The sequence below is a fragment of the Anarhichas minor genome, unplaced genomic scaffold, assembly GCF_050575085.1.
Source record: "Anarhichas minor isolate MPS153535 unplaced genomic scaffold, ASM5057508v1 ptg000007l, whole genome shotgun sequence".
NCBI lineage: Eukaryota > Metazoa > Chordata > Actinopteri > Perciformes > Anarhichadidae > Anarhichas > Anarhichas minor.
In genome coordinates this window covers 4,224,071-4,239,481 of record NW_027466453.1, presented here as the reverse complement: position 1 = coordinate 4,239,481, position 15,411 = coordinate 4,224,071, and the positions used below count along the sequence as shown (strand labels likewise).

The 15,411-nt window shown below is 44.4% G+C and overlaps 1 protein-coding gene and 1 pseudogene across 1 annotated transcript in view; one reads left to right on the top strand and one right to left on the bottom strand.

The window, feature by feature from the left end:
- Positions 1–15,411, top strand: part of LOC142940553 (deoxyribonuclease-1-like) — a 113,223-nt gene that overhangs the window by 24,743 nt on the left and 73,069 nt on the right. The window lies entirely within an intron of this gene.
- Positions 854–5,538, bottom strand: LOC142945201 (enoyl-CoA delta isomerase 1, mitochondrial-like; annotated as a pseudogene).

Genomic DNA, 15,411 nt, shown 5'->3' with positions numbered 1-15,411 from the left:
ATTGTATCAAGTAGCAGCAACATTTTCAGAGGTATGTATCGAAAACGTTGCACAAAAAACTAAAGCTATCTGCATGTCGTGACGCCAGCAGTAGTAGCAGTACGTCTGTCTCTGTTGCCTTGAAACCGAAAGAGACTTTATGAGGATCATTTTTAAAGATAAAAATGAAAGTGACGATGTGATTTTTAACAGCTTCATTTCATTCCTTAATCAAACGAATCAATCCTCTGACAACAAAAACCATCATTGCTTCAGGTATTTCAGGCTAAATGTAGATAAAACTGTGAGATCACAAAGGCATCGCCCACTGTGGGCTGTTCAAATGCACCCAGGGTTACTTTCATTAGTTATGGTTCATGAAGGTACAGCAAGGCTAGGCACTCGGTGGAGACCGGCCTGTGGCAATAACTGACTGTTCACTAAAGCCCTCCCCCGAAAAGCAACTGTCCAATCACCGCTTAGCAACCGTAACTGGGCACAGCAGGTCTGTGAAGCTTTGGCTAACTGGTAGACTGAATATTTCAAAAAATATGGTTTGATGGTAAATTGGAACAGATTGATGTTACTTTAAATAAAGTATTTAGAAATTTGGATTGAAAAAATTTATGTCACTGAATCACTGGTGTCTGTCAAGGTTCAAGGTTAAGTTATTGTCATTGTCCAACACAGGGTTAGCAACAGAATGCAGTTGTTCCTTTCTGCTACATGAGTGAAACAAACAAACTACTTATTATGGTGAGTGTTCCACCAGCTTGCTGGTTGAACAGTGAAGGTGAGCTGCTGCAGGGAGCTGTACTCAACCATCTTAGCACAATTGACACAAATGAACATGTGACACCGAATGCAGATGCGTTTTTCAACTGAGTGCATCATTCTATTAGTTTCCCCTCTCTCCTCTAGCCCCTTCTCCTTTTAAGCATCTCCATATACATGCCCAGCGACTTCTGAATGGAGTCTTTGGTGATGAAGTTGACAAAGTGTTTGATGTCGGCGTCTCTGTTGGACGTCAGCTTGTCGATGGTTGGCTTCCTCATCATGGACTTGGTGATCGCTCTGGCGTGGTCTGTGAAGTGCACAGATGAACAATTAGCTCACTGATTCCAAAGATGAAGTGAAGTCTCATTTGTTTTTTTTACCCCTACATTAATGCTGGCGCTGGTACTTTTATCGGTAGCATCAATAGGTAGTAACAACTTGTAGTCTTACATGTGACTACGCACACTGAAGCTAAAGTACCACAAGTGGAAGAGTAGACTGGCAAGTTCACTGGTCATGCATGAAAGGTGCCAATATACCTGGGATAGCCAACCACTTGGTCATGGTCTGCTTGGCTGTGGTGAGGATCTGGTCTTCAGGTACCAGCTGGTCCACCAGTCCTATCTTCAGGGCCTCTGACGGGTTGTAGAGCAGCCCCAACTGAAGAGCCACCTCTGTGGTTCTGTGGCCCAATGTGTTCTTCATGGTGTCCATAAACCTGCAGACAGCAATTCAGTTTATGCTCAGCGGCGCCCCTTTGTTGTTAGCTGATCAGTCGAGCTGTCAGAGCTAGCACGGAGCCCACACTGTCACTAACTGCACTCCCTGAAGAAATATCTGATTTTGGGGGGAAAACGTGGTTTCAGAGAGAAGCAGACGGGTCTACAATATGCGTGTTCTTGCCGCTGACTTGGCCTTTTGTTGAAGAGTAAAAACCTTTTACTTTACCCAGAAACAGCAGCTAAATACTAAATACACCAGTTAATCATTTCACCATGTCGTGAAACACTCTTCATTTAAAGACGACGGTAGAAAAGTAAAACGCACCAAACCTGTTCCAACAATCACCAACACTGGTCTGGTCAAAATAAACCCTTTATTCCACGTGTTAGATGTCAAAATATTCTGGCTCTACACCCGTCCCCCGCTACTTCCCTCTCACTCCTCTCCCAATAGTTTCACACCCAAGGCGGAGAATTTAGGGTATTTTTGTCAAAACCAGTTTTGGTGATTGTTGAAAAAGTGGAAAGATGAACCAAGGCGTGAGTTTGAATGAAGTGTGTTTTACGATGCAGTGAAGTTACTGTTTTTGTATTGTTGGCCTATAATTCCTTACCAGAAAGGTGCCACGATGCCCAGCTGCGTCTCGTTTGGGCCGATGCTGTAATGCGGGTTGTCCGCCATAATCCTGTAGTCACACGTCAGAGACATGAGACAGCCGCCTGCAGGACTGGAACCCTGCGGAGGGAGTGACAAGGTTGGCTACGGGGCAAATCGGCGAGACGTTTGATTCGTCAATATTCTGCTGATGATGTTTGCGTACATTGATTGCAGCTATAGTGATCATGTTGGAGCCGTAGAGTTTCAGCCACATCTCCTGAACGGCTCTCCAGAACTCTCCACAGCGCTCTGGACTCTTCCCGTACATCTCCGTGATGTCCAGCCCGGCTGAGAACACCTTGGGCTGGCTCTGGATTCAAACAACACACACATACACACTCGGGGGTTAACGGTCCAATGTTAGCGCTACATTTCACAATTGTCACACTCCAGCACTGAAAATGTTAGCCACACGGATTAAATAACATTCTAAAACATTAAGGAGTATTTACTATAATGAAACTACAAAGTATTATTATATTGCTCATCTGTTATTAATTACCTTGTAATACAAATACAGAGCACAAAGGCTCAGCTGTGGTTTTAAACAATGAAGTTAGACTGTACCGAGGTGATGATGAGGCCTCGGCAGCTCTTATCCATCTCCAGCTTCTCCACACCGATGCAGAGCTCCGTGAGGAACTCTAAACTGAGGCTGCAGAAGATCTGTTGGCAAAATGTTTATCCGTGCTTTGGTCAAAATCCACGTCTATTTTAGGCGAGGTGGAGTTGTTCCTCCGCTGAGCAGCGAGGACAGGAGATACTCTGCCATGACTGCTGCAGGACGATCGCTGGGAAAGAAGACCTACACACACACACACACACACACACACACACACACACACACACACACACACACACACACACACACACACATACACACAGAAAGTGTTAGTGGCAGTGAGGAAGATCTGTTACAAGAAGGACACTCGATCAACTCGATAGCTACGCAAATGACAAAAAATTAAAACTTACGATTTAGCTAAAACTATCAATGCCTTACAGTTGTACTTCAATACAGAAAGTGTTTCCAATTCTTTACATTACTCTAATATGATAAAATAAGGTTGTTGATGCCGTCACATGTTATTAGTTCAACATCACGATCAAGTTTCTAAGAATTACACTTAAGACTGTTGGAGTATAAAGGTTTTATTATAGGACAAAATAGACACAGTAACGTCTAGGGTCAGCTCCAGATGACATGATTAATCGTATGTATGTATAAGCAGGAAAAACCCTTCATCTGCCATATTATTCATAAAATTAAAAAACTTTTTTTAATGTAATTAATTGTTTTTTAAAGTACATTGTATTTGAGTGAAATCTTGAATGTCTCCGGTAGCAATTCACAAGTTTAAACTAACAACAATCGAATAGATTTCTATCTAATACATGCACAAATAGATAAGCGGTTGGGTGGAACAAAAGAAAACTACACTGGAGCAGGACATAAATTCTGCTGCTGGTGGACGAGAAAGTCAGAAAACAGATAATGAAGCGTATTTAGTTGCAAATTAACAAGTGCAAGACATATGGAAACTGATAGCAAACTAATTACATACATGCTTTATTCTTGTTCTTGCACCACCTTATAAATGCAAGGAGAAAATGCAAAAATATTCTGTCAAATCAAACAATGTGGAAAACAAGATTTATTTATATCGCTTGCTTTGTCAGACAAAGAGCCTTATCCCAAAAAAATATTCAATATGCAATGATATAAAAACAGATAAAAGCAGCAGATCTGCAATTGAAAAGCTTGAAAAATCCCTTCTTTTATTTTACTGAAAAATTACAAACAATTAATCGATTGTGGAAATAGTTGCTGGCCATTAGTTCAAACAAACAATGGAGTAAAATTTGCCGGCATAATACAAAATACATATTATATTGTGTACATTTGTTGTTAAATAGGTGCACATTATGACCGGGGTGGGAGGGGGTTGACCCAAAGGGGGGTACAGAATGCAGTGTCCTGTGACCTTTACAGTTTACAAAGCTAACAAAGCCAACACGGCTGCTAACACGGCTAACACACCCAACACAGCTAGTTTGGTAGGTGCATACACATTCAGAGATACCTGACAAGACACATTTGTTCCTCAATGCAGCTCTCAAGGCCATTTCGTCCTGGCTCAGACTCAGGTTCAACTCCGGATTAAAGACAGCAGGAAACGACTTCTGTCTTCTTCTTCTTCTTCTTCTTCTTCTTCTTCTTTTACTTTAATGGCGGGTTGCAACCATCGCTTATACGGCGTATAGTTGCCACCTACTGTACCGGAGTACATAGTATGAGATATTGGTCCCTGGATTACGTTATATCATTATAAGTTAAATAAAGTAATGATAAAACAATAGTACTAATAATTAAAGAAAAATAAACACTATATTCTTAGATATATTCCGATCTCCTTCTCATATTCAATAACTACTCTCTGGTTGTGCTGCTCCCCATCTGCTGTTGTTCGAAGAATACCCATAAGATCTCCTTCCCATCTCGCCTTACCAGTAGTGGGCCGTCAGGGCCAGCAAGGCCTTCTCTGCTGGCCTTGAGCTGCTTCCAGCACAGCTTGTTTTAAATAGATCTTTTATCCAATCAGATTTCGCCCCTATGCTGTCTCTAAGTAAAAGAAATCTGCCCGGAGACCTTTAGAATTACAAGTGAATCCCTTTGCAGTTTAATTAAATAGGGACGATTTTGTTGATTGTCATAGTCTTCAACCAATCAGATTTTTTGTTTGACATGTTGGGCGTATTCTTTGACATGCCAGAGCCTGCTAGCTGGCCTACAAGTACGTCAGCATTAACGTGCGGCTTGATTGGTCAGTGGGCTAGCGTGACATGTTGGGCAGTGAGAATCCCAATATCTGCTGCCTCTGTCGAGCGGACATTTTCAGCCCTCAAACGCATTAAAACGTATTCAAGAAATAAAACTGGGGAGGCTCGACTGTCATCACTGGCGTCCATGGCGATCGAGAATGACCTCTTGCTGGAACTGAACCGATGTACTGAACAACCGTGGCATTAAACTCTTTGTAATCAAAGAAAGGCGGATGGACTTTGTCTTTAAATAGTGAACAGCAGCTTTGGTAAGTGAACTGCATTTGTTTTTACATCTGCAGTAGCATTACTACTGTGTTAATTTTTCTATTGTGTTGTTTTTATGATATGATTAATATTGTTCCCTCTGATGTGAATAACATTTGAATGGTGCTCTTGAGTGTGTGGCGGAATGCGTGTTTTAGTGCCGCAGTTTTGCTGGAATGTGCAGAGGCCTGTTGAATCGTATTATTTGACTTCAGCCACCTCACCCGGACCAGAGAAATGGGGCACCCTCCCGGAGCCAGACCCAGGAGGGGAGCTCGCCGGCGAGCATCTGGTAGCTGGGCCTTCGCCCATGGGGCCCGGTCGGGCTCAGCCCGAAGACACAACATGGAGCAGCCACCCTGTGGACCCACCACCCACAGGGACAAGCATCGGGGTCGGGTGCAATGCAGACCGGGCGGCGGGCTGGGCCGGGGGCCTGGGCGAGCCGATCGCCGGCAGCATAGACTAGCTCTAGGTACATGGAACGTCACCTCGCTAGCGGGGAAAGAGCCAGAGCTGGTGCAGGAGGGGGAGCGGTACCAGCTAGATGTAGTTGCACTCACCTCCAGGGTCGCCTTCATGCGCCTATGGGTTGCGGGGAGCAAGGCTCTGACTGTTGTTTGTGCTTATGCACCAGGCAGTAGTTCGGAGTATCCAGCCTTCTTGGAGTCGGTGGGAGGGGTCCTGGAAAGGGGCCGACTCCATAGTTCTCCTGGGGGACTTCAACGCTCACGTGGGCAATGACGGCGAAACCTGGCGGGGGTGATTGGGAGGAACGGCTTCCCCGATCTGAACCCGAGTGGTGTCTCGCTATTGGACTTCTGTGCTAGCCACGGTTTGGCCATAACGAACACCATGTTCGAACATAAAGTGGCTCATAAGTGTACCTGAACACCTTAGGCTAGAGATCAATGATCAACTTTGTAATCGTATCATCTGATCTGCGGCCGTATGTCTTGGACACTCGGGTGAAGAGAGGAGCAGAGCTGTCAACTGATCACCACCTGGTGGTGAGTTGGATCAGATGGCGGGGGACCCGGCTGGAAAGACCTAGCAAGCCCAAACGTGTAGTGAAGGTGAACTGGGAACGTATAATGGAGGATCCTGTCCGGGAGGTCTTTAACTCCCACCTCCGGAAGAACTTCTCACACATCCCAAGGGAGTTTAGGGACAAGGAATCCGAGTGGACCATGTTCAAAGCCTCTATTTTGGATGCGGCCGCTAGGAGTTGTGGTCGGAAGGTAATCGGTGCCTGTCGTGGTGGCAACCTGAGAACCCGGTGGTGGGGTCAGCTGAGGTGGTTCGGGCATTTAATCAGGATGCCTCCTGGGCGCCTCCCACTGGAGGTTTTCCAGGTGCGCCCAACTGGTAGGAGACCCCGGGGAAGACCCAGAACACGCTGGAGGGATTACATCTCCCAGCTGGCCGGGGAACGCCTCGGGATCCCCCAGAATGAGTTGAAAAATGTTGCGGGGGAGAGGGAAGTCTGGGTCAGCCTGCTTGAACTGCTGCCACCGCAACCCGATCCCGGATAAGCGGAAGACAATGGATGGATGTTATTCTACCTGCTTTGTTGTTTTAACAATATATGTGGGCGGCATCACTGTGGATGATAAAAACAGGATCAATAAGATGATCAGAAAGGCTGGCTCAGTGATTGGCCTTACCCCAGACTCACTAGAAGTCAGTGTTGAAAAGCGAACAAGGGCCAAGTTAAAAAAATTGTCTTGTTTGAAGGCCATCCATTACACAGTGTCTTCAATGGACTCCGAAGCTCATTTATTGAGAGACTCAGGATGCCTCAGTGCTCTACTGAACGAATAAGAAGGTCTTTCGTTCCAGCAGCAGCTAGATTTTTTAATGAACACCTTTAGAGGCTTTCTGATGTCAATCATGTTTTATATGGCATTGTCTGGTGTTCTTTATCCTTTGTAATGTGATTTTGTCTGTTGTGCATTGTGGACTGTGTCGTCTGTATGAGTTTTGGGTGGCAAATGAGTTTCCCCACTGGGGATTAATAAAGTTTTTCTAATCTAATGTGACTGGTTCTTGTGAGTTTGTTCTTATCATTGTGTTAATTACATTGATTTTGACTATATGCATTGTCTGTTAATGACGAAGCATCCCGTCATGCATGTATTCATGTATCTGCAGTTAGTGTAATTGTAGCCCTCATAGGTGTTGAGCTTCATGTAACATTATATTTCAAATGTTGCAGTGTTATGTGAATACCCAGTTTTTACACGAAACAAATAATAAGCCGTAGCTGTGGCGTCATAATGAGGTTATTGGGAGGTGGTTCAACTGTAGTAGGACAGCACTGAAGGCCCAGGTATAAAATACATGGCATGCCACTAGTCAATTGTAATAATTTGGTTGGAGAAAATCGTCTGAAAAAACGTTCAACAGTTCTTCAATTTTGTTTTTTAATTTTCCGACGTCTTTGTAGTATTGTTTTGAAAATGTATAACACTGTGGATCTGGCTTATGTGAATTTGTGGTGTCTTGTAAGCAATAATGAAAACTATATTTTATTTGATGTGAAGTGCCATTCTTAAATGTTCTTGTGAATCTTGTTAGAAACAATCTGAATTAGTATGTTAGTGTTATTAACACTGAAGAGGACATAATTGTGTACCACGATATCTCAATATATGATGTCATTACAATATGATTCTATTAAAAAGGCGATAAATTGTCATACTGAATTATCACCCAGTGTGTCAACGGTGGCACACGAGAACTACTAAAGTGTTTTCCAGATTTCCAGTGGCCAGCATTGTGAATGCACGCTGCCCCCATTTACTTTACTTCATCGAGATTTTCTTCGATTTTTGTTCCTCCATTCGCCATGGAGGCATGCGAGAAAAATCAAATTTTCTTTAAGAATTCAAGGTAGCACGGGGCGATAAATTGAAACACAAATGGTCATTTTGGGGGTGAAGTATTCCTTTAAAGACATCACCCCGGGTCCTGAGACACGGTGCTGGGCATAATCATTAGTTGCAGCCTCAGGCCATGTCCACACCACTACGTTTCCATTTGAAAACGCATATATTGTTTTGTTACGTTTACACTGAGCGTCCACACTACGTCAGAGTTTTCGAGCACTGAAAACGGATAATAATATCCTAGTAGTACAAAGTTATCAGTATAGATAAAATGTTTTGCAGTAGGACTTTTGTTTGATTTAATTTGCATTTTTTAATGAATTAGTGTCTTTGTTAAAGTGTGATATTTTGGCAAAAAAATGTTTGCTTTGTCTTCATTCTTCCTTTGCTCTGCCAAGAGGATGTGCATCCTGTTAAACTGGATGTGAGAGATTATGAGACGTCTGAGGCGTTTGTTTGTGTGTGTTTGCCACTATGCCTATTTTCACACGCTGCTCTATGTAGTAGTGGGCGTGCAGCATTTAGCAATATGATGTATAATAGAGCATTTATTATATGTCCTGCAAATCCTACAAAAAATTTATTGAAAACAAAGAAATACGCGTGCAGAGAATGCATTGTGTCCATCTCTTGTCATCGAGCCTTGACAGCATGCAGACTCGAAAACAGAAATGATTTCACACCAAACCAGTCTGTGTTAATGTGTCACAGTGTGTTAGTCCAACGAGCTGACACTCCACATAAACAAGCTTCATGTTGTTATTTCTGACTACATGTACACTAAACTATCATTATTATCTTATCAACTTAAGTCATATTGTAGATGTCTGCTTTAATCACTAGTAGCTAGTGAGCCTACCATAGCTTATATCTCCTATCTAATATTATCTACACGTCCAAGCGTACAATTAAAATGACAGTGCTCACACAGTCACAGTACAATAGTGTTAAGAGATTGTAGAAAAATATGAAAGCATAAAAGTATAACCATCACAACATATAACTTCCATCCATCCATCCATTTTCCTCCGCTTATCCGGGGTCGGGTCGCGGTGGCAGCAGGCCAAGCAGGCTGACCCAGACTTCCCTCTCCCCCGCAACATGTTCCAGCTCATTCTGGGGGATCCCGAGGCGTTCCCAGGCCAGCTGGGAGATGTAATCTCTCCAGCGTGTTCTGGGTATTCCCCAGAGTCTCTTCCCAGTTGGACGTGCCTGGAAAACCTCCAGTGGGAGGCGTCCAGGAGGCATCCTAATTAGATGCCCGAACCACCTCAGCTGACTCCTTTCGACGCGAAGGAGTAGCGGCTCGACTCCAAATTCCCTCCTGATGACCGAGCTCCTTACCCTATCTCTAAGGCTGAGCCCGGCCACCCTACGGAGGAAACTCATTTCGGCCACTTGTAGCCGCGACCTTGTCCATTTCGGTCACGACCCAGAGTTCGTGACCATAGGTGAGCGTAGGAACGTAGAGCAACCAGTAAATTGAGAGCTTTGCCTTCCGGCTCAGCTCCCTCTTGACCAAGACGGTCCGGTGCAGCGCCTGCTTTACTGCTGCAGCCGCACCGATCCGCCTGCCGATCTCCCGCTCCATCTTACCCTCACTCGTGAACAAGACCCCGAGATACTTGAACTCCTTTGCTTGCGGTAGGCACTCCGTCCCCACCGTTCCCACATATAACTTGTTTACACTTTTTATAACCATCACCATAACTTGTTTATACTTTTTATAACCATCACAACATATAACTTGTTTACACTTTTTATAACTTTTTATGTAACAAAGTCACTCAAGCCTTATAGAATTCATCCTGTTCAAACAGGATCAAACCAGTTAAACATCCTGTTGTTGATCGAGAAACAGGATGACTCATGTGTGAGTGACGCATGATTTTGAGGGAGGTACAAGCCTCAGACCAGCATAAAAAGCAGCTGCAAAACTGAGAGAACGGAGTCTTCACCCTTAGGGGTGACTGGAGTCTTCACCCTTAGGGGTGACAAGAGTCTTCACTCTTAGGGGTGACAAGAGTCTTCACCCTTAGGGGTGACTAGAGTCTTCACTCTTAGGGGTGACTGGAGTCTTCACCCTTAGGGGTGACTGGAGTCTTCACCCATAGGGGTGACTAGAGTCTTCACCCTTAGGGGTGACAAGAGTCTTCACCCTTAGGGGTGACTAGAGTCTTCACCCTTAGGGGTGACTGGAGTCTTCACCCTTAGGGGTGACTGGAAGACCCTTCTGCTATCAGAGAGACAGCTTCTTCTCCAGTTTAGAGACTGGACTGCCCTTCTTTCATAGAAGACCCTGTGAGACATTTCTGCTTTAAGAAGACAGTTTACAGTCACTGATATATTTTGCACCTCTTAGACTTTCATTGAGTTGAAATTGTTTTATGTAACTGTTTTGAGAAAACTGTAATAAAAACACAGCCTTACCATTTGTAAGTGACTGGGACTCAAACTGAAGACTGTTTTAGATTAAGTTACCCCTCTTCCCCTGTCCTGGAAATGTGTGATACATAAGTGACGACTGACTCTACTAGAGGAGCTTACGGTAAGTTCCCTGGGTGAAGACTTGGCAGTGTTAGTCAAAAATAGTGAGAAAACTAAAATAGGCAGTAGTAAGGTACAGACGTTCTACGTAACTACTCATACTGTGTGTTAGGTTTACATCCTACTGAGAGCGCCTAGGGCGTAGCCGTACAAGACTCTCAGAAAGACAATAATTCCGAAATCCTAATGATTCAGCTACGGGGTGAGATAAAAGGCCGAAGGTACATTTCCGACTCCTCAGAGGGACACGAATCCCCTAATGTTGTTCGGATTACTGACAGAGTTACCACCTTGTTAGGTGCGATCCTGCCCTTCTTTCCGTTGGGCAGGACCGCTCACGCTACAATAGTTTGCAATGTAAAACACGCAGGGCGCTGCTGAAGCAGGCTCTGTACGAGTAGAACAACTGCCTGCTAATTAGCAACCAGGCTAGCCTTAGTTAACGCTAGCTGACGTCAAACTACGACAACTCTAACAAGTGCTGTCGTTGGCCCACTGAGCGCGATGCTTACTCGATTGGGAACCAATCACCACAGAGCAGCTTGACATTCTCTATGTCATCGTGGCAGAGGAAGCGGAGCTGGACTTCACTGAGAGCTGTGGGAGGCATCACATCACTCATTCACACCTGCGGAGACCAACAGAGAGCAAAGAAAGGTATGTTAATGGTGTTTTGATCGAGTTCTGCTGTTGTTTAACGCTGCCCCCATTTACTTCACTTCATCGAGACTTTTCTCAGTTTTTTTTTATCCTCCGTTCGCCATAGAGGCGTGCGAGAAAAATCAGATTTTCTTTCAGAATTCAAGGTAACGCGGGGTGATACATTGAAACACAAATGGTCATTTTGGGGGTGAAGTATTCCTTTAAAGATGCCACCCAGGTCCTGGGACAGGTGCTGGGATATTTTCAAATGTATTTTAATAATCATTAGTTGCAGCCTCAGGCCATGTCCACACTACTACGTTTCCATTTGAAAACGTATATATTGTTTTGCTACGTTTACACTGAGCGTCCACACTACGCCGGAGTTTTCGAGCACCGAAAACGGATAATAATATCCTAGTAGTACAAAGTTATCAGTACAGATCAAATGTTTTGCAGTAGGATCTTTGTTTACTTTAATTTGCATTTTTTTATGAATTAGTTTCTTTGTTAAAGTGTAATATTTTGGCAAAAAAATGTTTGCTTTGTCTTCGTTCTTCCTTTGCTCTGCCAAGAGGATGTGTATCCTGGTAAACTGGATGTGAGAGATTATGAGATGTCTGAGGCGTTTGTTTGTTTGTGTGTGTGTGTGTGTGTGTGTGTGTGTGTGTGTGTGTGTGTGTTTGCCACTCTGCCTATTCGATTGCACCGTGTCGTTTCAGGTCCCTGAATAATACAGGTACGTTCCTGTATTATTGTGCCTCTATCAGGAGGTCTGAAAGGAAAAATCCACAGTGCTGTCCCTCCCTGACATGGCTTTGATCTTCATTCTCAGTCATGAGTGTGCAGCCAGCGTCCACTTTATTATTTTCACTATATTTTTCTATCCAATTCTCCTTAAAAACCTTTGTCTCAAACAAAACTACAAATGTTTAGTATATAATCAAATGTAAAAAAATAGTTTGGGTGAAAGATTTCAGTACCTGAAGTTACAGAATATTTTGTCTGTCTACATTATATCTGATAAATTAGATACATATTACCAAAAAAAGGTAAAATACGTCATTATTAAAATTCTGGTATTTTTCCCGCACAGGACTTGATTTGGCCGTGCGTACCTGTTAGTGCATATGAGTCTGTACTGATAACTCCTTTTTGTACCACTATAATAGTAAGGCTGTAATATATTTTGAATAATTGATTTATTGTTTGGGCCATCATTACATCAAAATATGTCACTATAAATCCACTGCAATGCAAGGAAACGCCGCTAATTCTCACACGCTGCTCTATGTAGTAGTGGGCGTGCAGCATTTAGCAATATGATGTATAATAGAGCATTTATTATATGTCCTGCAAATCCTACAAAAACTAGCTTGAAAACACAAAAAATATACATGCAGAGAATGCACTGTGTCCATCTCTTGTCATCGAGCCTTGACAGCATGCAGACACGAAAACAAATGATTTCACACCAAACCAGTTTGTGTTAATGTGTCACAGTGTGTTAGTCCAACGAGCTGACACTCGACATAAACAAGCTTAATGTTGTTATTTCTGACTACATTACCCATGTACACTAAACTATCATTATTATCTTATCAACTTAAGTCATATTGTAGATGTCTGCTTTAATCACTAGTAGCTAGTGAGCCTACCATAGCTTATATCTCCTATCTTATATTATCTACACGTCCAAGCGTACAATTAAAATGACAGAACAATGCTCACACAGTCACAGTACAATAGTGTTAAGAGATTGTAGATAAATATGAAAGCATAAAAGTATAACCATCACAACATATAACTTGTTTACATTTTTTATAACTTTTTATGTAAGAAAGTCACTCAAGCCTTATATAATTCATCCTGTTCAAACAGGATCAAACCAGTTAAACATCCTGTTGTTGATCCAGAAACAGGATGACTCATGTGTGAGTGACGCATGATTTTGAGGGATGTACAAGCCTCAGACCAGCATAAAAAGCAGCTGCAAAACTGAGAGAACGGAGTCTTCACCCTTAGGGGTGACTAGAGTCTTCTCCCTTAGGGGTGACTAGAGTCTTCACTCTTAGGGGTGACTAGAGTCTTCACCCTTAGGGGTGACTGGAGTCTTCACCCTTAGGGATGACTAGAGTCTTCACCCTTAGGGATGACTAGAGTCTTCACTCTTAGGGGTGACTAGAGTCTTCCCCCTTAGGGGTGACTGGAGTCTTCACCCTTAGGGGTGACTGTAGTCTATTTTCGCTTTTACGTCTGTGAAGCACTTTTTAAACTGTGTAATATGTAAATAAAGTTTATTATCATTATCTTTAATGTTATTATATTACCGTGGGCATGAACATTAAACATTTGAAAATGCATTGATAAATATGTTTGGAAGTGTTTTCATCTTCTGTTACCTCTGCTCTCCCTGACCCTGAAGCCTTCTCTCTCCTGTCCGCTGATATTGCTACTGATCTTCTCCTCTCCACCCTTTCCTCTTCTTTGGACAACCTCTGTCCCTTCACCTCCAGGCCTGCACGGCCAACCCCACCTGCCCCGTGGCTGTCAGACTCAGTGCATAATGACAGACGGAGCCTAAGAGAGGCTGAGCGTAAATGGAGAAAAGGCAAACTCCCGGGGGACCTTCTTAACTTCCAAGCTCTTCTTTCCACTTTTTCCATCACTCTATCTACTGCTAAAGCTGCTTTCTTTCGCTCCAAAATCCTAACCTCTGCTTCCAATCCTAAAAAAGTCTTCGAAACTTTCTCTTCACTCCTCCAACCCCCACCCCCTCCTCCTACTTCCTCCCTTCTCCCTGACGATTTCGCCAACTTCTTTGACAAGAAGGTAAACTATATCAGATCCTCCTTCTCTCAGCCCCCCTGTCTACTCTCTCCCTGTCCACCCTCTCCCTCTCTACCATCTCCAGCTCTTCCCCCACAGCTCTCCCTCCCCTCTCCATGCCCCATCTTACCCTATCTTGCTCCCCTCTCCCCTAACGAGGTCCTCAACCTTGTTACATCTAACCGCCCCACCACGTGCTCCCTTGACCCGATCCCCTCCCCTCTTCTTCAGTCTATTGCGACTGAACTCCTTCCTTTTCTCACCCACCTCATGAACACATCTCTTGTTTCAGGATACTTTCCCACGGCTTTCAAGACTGCTAGAGTCACCCCCCTTCTGAAGAAACCATCACTTGACCCCTCTGATGTCAAGAACTTCAGACCGGTGTCTCTTCTACCCTTTCTTTCCAAAACACTTGAACGTGCTGTCTTTACTTAACTATCCTCCTATCTCCACCAAAACAACCTCTTGGACCCTCACCAGTCCGGGTTCAAAGTGGGTCACTCGACTGAGACAGCCCTCCTTGCGGTGACGGAGTCGCTTCATGCAGCGAGATCTAACTCTCTCTCCTCTGTCCTGATTCTCCTGGACCTGTCTGCGGCGTTTGACACTGTTAACCACCAGATCCTCCTATCCACCCTCGAGGGGATGGGCGTTTCAGGCTCTGCACTCTCCCTGTTTGCATCCTACCTGACAGGTCGATCCTACCAGGTGTCATGGAGGGGCTCTGTGTCGGAACCACGCATACTGACTACGGGGGTTCCGCAAGGCTCAGTCCTGGGCCCCCTTCTCTTCTGGCTCTACACATCATCTCTGGGTTCTGTTATTCGCTCGCATGACTTCTCCTACCATTGTTATGCCGATGACACCCAGCTGGTCTTGTCATTTCCCCCCGGGGACACTCAAGTGGAGGCACGCATCGCTGCGTGCTTGGCTGACATCTCGAAGTGGATGACGACACACCACCTCAAGCTCAACCTGGACAAAACCGAGCTACTGTTCCTCCCGGGGAAGGGTTGCCCGCACCGAGACCTGTCCATCACCATTGATGATACCGTGGTGACGCCAACTCAGACTGCGAGAAACCTGGGTGTGACCCTGGATGACCAACTGTCGTTCTCAGCAAACATTGCATCGGTTACACGCTCCTGCAGATTCCTGCTCTACAACATCAGGAGGATTCGCCCCTTCCTCACTGATGGGACGGCGCAGGTGCTAATCCAGGCTCTTGTCATCTCCCGCCTGGACTACTGCAACTCACTACTTGCTGGAGCCC